At 44.5% G+C, this 6,000-nt stretch overlaps 1 protein-coding gene across 1 annotated transcript in view; it reads left to right on the top strand.

The window, feature by feature from the left end:
* ksr2 (kinase suppressor of ras 2) overlaps window positions 1-4,717 on the top strand; it is a 99,074-nt gene extending 94,357 nt beyond the window's left edge. The window contains exons 15-16 of the mRNA XM_042331341.1: window positions 2,603-2,660; window positions 4,643-4,717. The gene's annotated coding sequence lies outside the window, so the exon portion shown is untranslated. The remainder of the gene's footprint in view (window positions 1-2,602; window positions 2,661-4,642) is intronic.
* Window positions 4,718-6,000: the final 1,283 nt, after the last annotated feature.

The following is a 6,000-nucleotide window of genomic DNA, read 5'->3' on the forward strand; positions in this document are numbered from 1 at the left end:
TGTCTCTAACCACTAGGCTACCTGTCTCTAACCACTAGGCTACCTGTCTCTAACCACTAGGCTACCTGTCTCTAACCACTAGGCTACCTGTCTCTAACCACTAGGCTACCTGTCTCTAACCACTAGGCTACCTGTCTCTAACCACTAGGCTACCTGTCTCTAACCACTAGGCTACCTCCTCTAACCACTAGGCTACCTGTCTCTAACCACTAGGCTACCTCCTCTAACCACTAGGCTACCTGTCTCTAACCACTAGGCTACCTCCTCTAACCACTAGGCTACCTCCTCTAACCACTAGGCTACCTCCTCTAACCACTAGGCTACCTCCTCTAACCACTAGGCTACCTCCTCTAACCACTAGGCTACCTCCTCTAACCACTAGGCTACCTCCTCTAACCACTAGGCTACCTCCTCTAACCACTAGGTTACCTCCTCTAACCACTAGGCCACCCTGCCGCCCCTAAGGGAATTTCCTATTTTTTTTCACCCAAATTTTCACCTAAATCCAATGACATGATGACATGTGTTGTTGATTTCACGTTGAATTCACGTTATTTGAAAACTCAACCAAATGGAAATCAAAACTAGATATGCCCAGTGGGATAGCTCTCTCTGATTCTTCCTCTGTCTCCCTCCACCAGTGAAGTAGGTCAGAAAATGACATCCATTTTATTTTTAAATGATATGCCAAGAAATTTTGTAGCGCGACGCAGAGCAATGTTCACATGATCTTGTGGGCAAAAACAGACCGTTTCAGATAAGCCTCATATTACATCTCATCTGTCGGTCTCTGTCCCTCCATTGGTCGAGGGATGGATAGGGACTCAAAATGATTGGAGCAAAGACGTTTTTGTGACAATTTCAATGAGAGATGCAGGACAAGACAAACACTCTGGGGCTGATGTTAACATGGCCTTAACCGCATGCTATAGTTAGGATGCCAACTGGATTCCACTTGGGTTTCTAAAAGCCACGGCTGCCGAAAACAAGCAGAAGGAGAAGACGAGGAGTGATGCCAATGTCTTTGGACTCTAAATCGATCACATGAATAAATGCAAGGTAGCGCTCAGTAACTTTAGCTTTTAGAAACTGCTTACTGTATGTACCAAGATGTTCAAATAAACCTAAACTAGCTTTCATAGACGATTTTCATATTCAATTGTTGGTGTATTTTTAAGCTGACAGAAATGGGTTACTGTTTTAATGACGTTCTAATGTTTTTTATACCTTCTTAAGTGACTGACACAGGTGTTATTTCAGTGTCAATATGACTGGGAAAAGGTGCAGCCATCTCTCTCTCTATCTTGCTTTTTCTCCCTCGATGTCTTTCTCGCTCTTTCTTTCTCTTGCTCTTTCTCTCCTTCTCTCACCTTCTCTCCCCCTCTCTCTTGCTCTCTCCCCTCTCTCTCACCTTCTCTCCCCCTCTCTCTTGCTCTCTCCCCTCTCTCTCACCTTCTCTCCCCCTCTCTCTTGCTCTCTCCCCTCTCTCTCACCTTCTCTCCCCCTCTCTCTTGCTCTCTCCCCTCTCTCTCACCTTCTCTCCCCCTCTCTCTTGCTCTCTCCCCTCTCTCTCACCTTCTCTCCCCCTCTCTCTTGCGCTCTCCCCTCTCTCTCACCTTCTCTCCCCCTCTCTCTTGCTCTCTCCCCTCTCTCTCACCTTCTCTCCCCCTCTCTCTTGCTCTCTCCCCTCTCTCTCACCTTCTCTCCCCCTCTCTCTTGCTCTCTCCCCTCTCTCTCACCTTCTCTCCCCCTTTCTCTTGCTCTCTCCCCTCTCTCTCACCTTCTCTCCCCCTCTCTCTTGCTCTCTCTCCTCTCTCTCACCTTCTCTCCCCCTTTCTCTTGCTCTCTCCCCTCTCTCTCACCTTCTCTCCCCTCTCTCTCTCCTTCTCTCCCGCCTCTCTCTCTTTTTCTCTTCCTCTGCTTTCTGACAAATATGAATCCATTATCTTGGTTATGAAACCCACATTCTCATGATGTAATTAAAGCCAGTCTTCTCCTCTGTGTGTGGCTCCATGCACTCCCTCACCCAGCCAGAGTCTAGTACCAGCTGGCAATTTCCCCCCCGCCTCTTCTCTGGGTTAATGAGGGCCTCTCTCTGGCCCTGGCTGGATCCTCTCATTAGGAGACTGAGGTCCTACCAGGGGCCACGTATACCACAGGAATCACATACATAATTTCATACACCGTCTCCATCACAACACAGTGTGTGTGTGTGTGTGTGTGTGTGTGTGTGTGTGTGTGTGTGTGTGTGTGTGTGTGTGTGTGTGTGCGTGTGTGTGTACACAGTTCTACTGATGACACAGAGGTTGGAAGAGGTTACCTGTAGAATGCCTTTCTGTTTGGCCACCTAGCTAGATAAACAGAAAAATGTGTGTATGATGCTAGCGTGTGAATGTAAAATGTGTGTATGATGCTAGCGTGTACAATGTAAAATGTGTGAATGATGCTAGCGTGTACAATGTAAAATGTGTGTATGATGCTAGCGTGTACAATGTAAAATGTGTGTATGATGCTAGCGTGTACAATGTAAAATGTGTGTATGATGCTAGCGTGTACAATGTAAAATGCTCATCCCATTTGCATGCCCTCCTCTTGCTTACAGAGTCGAGATGAATCGTTTAAACCCTTTACTACAGATTGAAGTGGAACCTACATCAGACGTGAGTCCACGCTCTAATGAACGTGTGGGATTTGTTTCTGAATAGAATCTGTTTTTGTTATAGTTTGGCATGCTGACGCTCCAGATGGCAATCCTCTGCAACCACACAACAAGGCTGGCCATTTTCACCGTTTCAATTTCATTTAATTGGGTTTTATTAGAATATAATGTAATAATTGCACAGTAGAGCCCAGAGGATAGAGGATAACACATTAAAGAAGTATACAACTAGTTTGTCTAATTATCTGTTCTCTTTCGCCACAGAACCCATAGCATCAATAATTAGAACTCATGGCTCAATCCGGGGGAATAGAGATTGGTGGAGGTCAACATGTGATATCATTGTATGCAGATTACATTTTAGTTAATTTATCTGCACCAGAACATTCTCTGTCATTCATTTTACTACTGTTGGATACATATGGTGCTGTATCAGGATTCAGAGTGAAAGAATGTCAATTTCTAATCAGGACTTCTCAAGCTTTGAAAGTACATTTAAATGGAAATGGACAAAGACATATATGAAATACGTTGGTGTACTAATACCATGCAATCTTTAGGAAGCATATAAAGTCATTTACTCTTCTTTAAAAGGAGACTTCGGGGTTTTGGCATTGAGGCCCTTCATCTACTTCCCCAGAGTCAGATGAACTTGTGGATACCATTTTTATGTATCTGTGTCCAGTATAAAGGAGGTTAGAGGTAGTTTCGGAAACTAATGCTAACTAGCATTAGCGCAATGACTGGAAGTCTATGGTATCTACTAGCATGCTAGTAGAGGAAGGGCCTTATTGCCAAAATCCCGAAGTATCCCTTTAATAGATAAGATTTAATCTAATATTCAGAGATGAAGACCTCTCACCATTCTTATGTTAGGTAGGGTCAACATTTTCAAAATTAATATATTACCAAGGTTGATGTATTTATTCCAGGCCTTGCCAGTTTCAAATCCATCGAACCTATTAAATCAAAATGTGCAAATAAATTCATTAAAAATCCTACAATGTGATTTTCTGGATTTTTTTTTCTAATTTTGTCTGTCATAGTTGAAGTGTACCTATGATGAAAATTACAGGCCTCTCTCATCTTTTTAAGTGGGAGAACTTGCACAATTGGTGGCTGACTAAATACTTTTGTGCCCCACTGTATGTGCTATCATGTCATTGTGTCTAGGAATTTATATCCATCCATCTCCACGATTATGTTTCTTGGGAAATGTACATTTTGGTGATCAATATCAGAGAACGTTTTGTAATCTAATTGCTGCAACAAAAAAATGAATAGCCACCAATTGGAAAGCTTCATATTCACCCTCAATAACAAACTGCAGGGTTGAACGATCTAGCTAAATCCCCTTAGACCTTACAAAACATCCAGTATAAACCAGACATATTTGACAGAATTTGTAAATTGTATGTTGACCATCTTCGAGAATGTTTTGTATAGTGGGTGTTTTGTTGTTGTTGTTGTGTACAATACAAATAAAACACTTATTGTGGACCTGGATTGAAAGGAGTTTCACTCTTCCTCTCCTCTTCCTCTCCTCTTCATCTTCCTCTCATCTTCCTCTCTCCTTCATTTTCCTCTCCTCTTCATCTTCCTCTCCGCTCCATCTTCATCTTCCTCTCATCTTCCTCTCCTCTTGATCTTCATCTTCCTCTTCATCTTCCTCTCCTCTTCATCTTCCTTTTCATCTTCCTCTCCTCTTCGTCTTCATCTTCCTCTCGTCTTCCTCTCCTCTTGATTTTCCTCTTCATCTTCCTCTCATCTTTCTCTCCTCTTCATCTTCCTCTCCTCCTCCTCTCCTCATCTTCCTCTCCTCCTCATCTTCCTCTCTTCATCTTCCTCTCCCCTTCATCTTCTCTTCACCCTCATCTTCCTCTCCTGTTCCTCTCCTCTTCGTTGTCTCTTCATGTTCATCTTCGTCTTCATCTTCCTCTCCTCTTCATCTTCCTGTCCTCTTCATCTTCCTTTCCTGAACAGAACGATGAGGTGGAGGATTCAGAGGATGAATTTGAGGAGATGAACCTGTCTCTGCTGTCGGCCCGTAACTTCCCCCGCAAGGCCAGCCAGACATCCATCTACCTCCAGGAGTGGGACATCCCCTTCAAACAGCTGGAGATCGGAGAACTCATCGGGAAAGGTCATAGAATAGAATACAAAACAATTGTATTAGTCCAACTGTTACATCTGTTCTATATTGCCCCATACAATGCAGTCACAGTCATTTGAAAAGAGCACATGGTCAGCCATTGTGCAGAATCCTTGGAGCTAGATTAAAAAATAATAATAATGTAACTAGGCAAGTCAGTTCTTATTTACAATAACAGGCTACCGGGGAGCAGTGGGTTAACTGCCTTGTTCAAGGGAAGAACGACAGATTTTTACCTTGTCAGTTTGGGGATTTGATCCAGCAACCGAACACTCTAACCACTAGGCTACCTGCTGCCCTGAAGTGCCTTGCTTCAGGGTCACAATGGTGGGACATTTTAGCTGGGATCTGACACTAGTAGTTCTTTAGTTACCAATTCAGATCCAACTTGAGATTTGAACCAGCGACCCTCTGGCTACAGGTCCACCTCTCTAATCTCTAAGTTACCTTCTGTTCTCTTCAGGTCGCTTCGGGCTAGTGTTCCACGGGCGCTGGCACGGTGAGGTGGCCATCCGCCTCATCGACATCGAGCGGGACAACGAGGACCAGCTGAAGGCCTTCAAGCGGGAGGTGATGGCCTACCGTAACACCCGACATGAGAACGTAGTCCTCTTCATGGGTGTCTGCATGAGCCCCCCACACCTGGCCATCATCACCAGGTGAGTCCCCTAAACCCTCACCTGTGTGTGTGTGTGTGGTCCTGTTCATGGGTGTCTGCATGAGCCCCCACCCCTGGCCATCTTCACCAGGTGAGTGATGATGTTTGTCATTCCTGAGCTCTGTTCCAACATGGATCCCAGCCAACTGACCAACTGACTGTGGTCTTCTAAACGAACTGCATCAGTAAGCATGTCGTTGTGGGTCCTCTTCAAGTACAGGATAAGGAATTGGGTCTGACAAACCTGCCATAATTATACTGGACAGTTTAGGAACAGCAATACATTAAGTAACATCTGTGATGGTTGGTGGTAGTCCCATACCACCAGCTGGTCTCTTAGTGTAGGGAAGCAGCTCAACCCTTTTAACATCACAGTAACCCCCTCCTTAAATTCCCCTCTCCTGTCTCTGATCCCACAGTGTTAACCTCCTAGAGTGGTGAAGTGGATGCTATCGCCCAATACTTTTTCTGAACGTTGACATCAAAATCCCTGCAAAGCTATCGTAAAGCAGTGAAGCTGTGTAAAACAAA

The sequence above is a fragment of the Oncorhynchus tshawytscha genome, linkage group LG12, assembly GCF_018296145.1.
Source record: "Oncorhynchus tshawytscha isolate Ot180627B linkage group LG12, Otsh_v2.0, whole genome shotgun sequence".
In the NCBI taxonomy this organism is placed as follows: domain Eukaryota; kingdom Metazoa; phylum Chordata; class Actinopteri; order Salmoniformes; family Salmonidae; genus Oncorhynchus; species Oncorhynchus tshawytscha.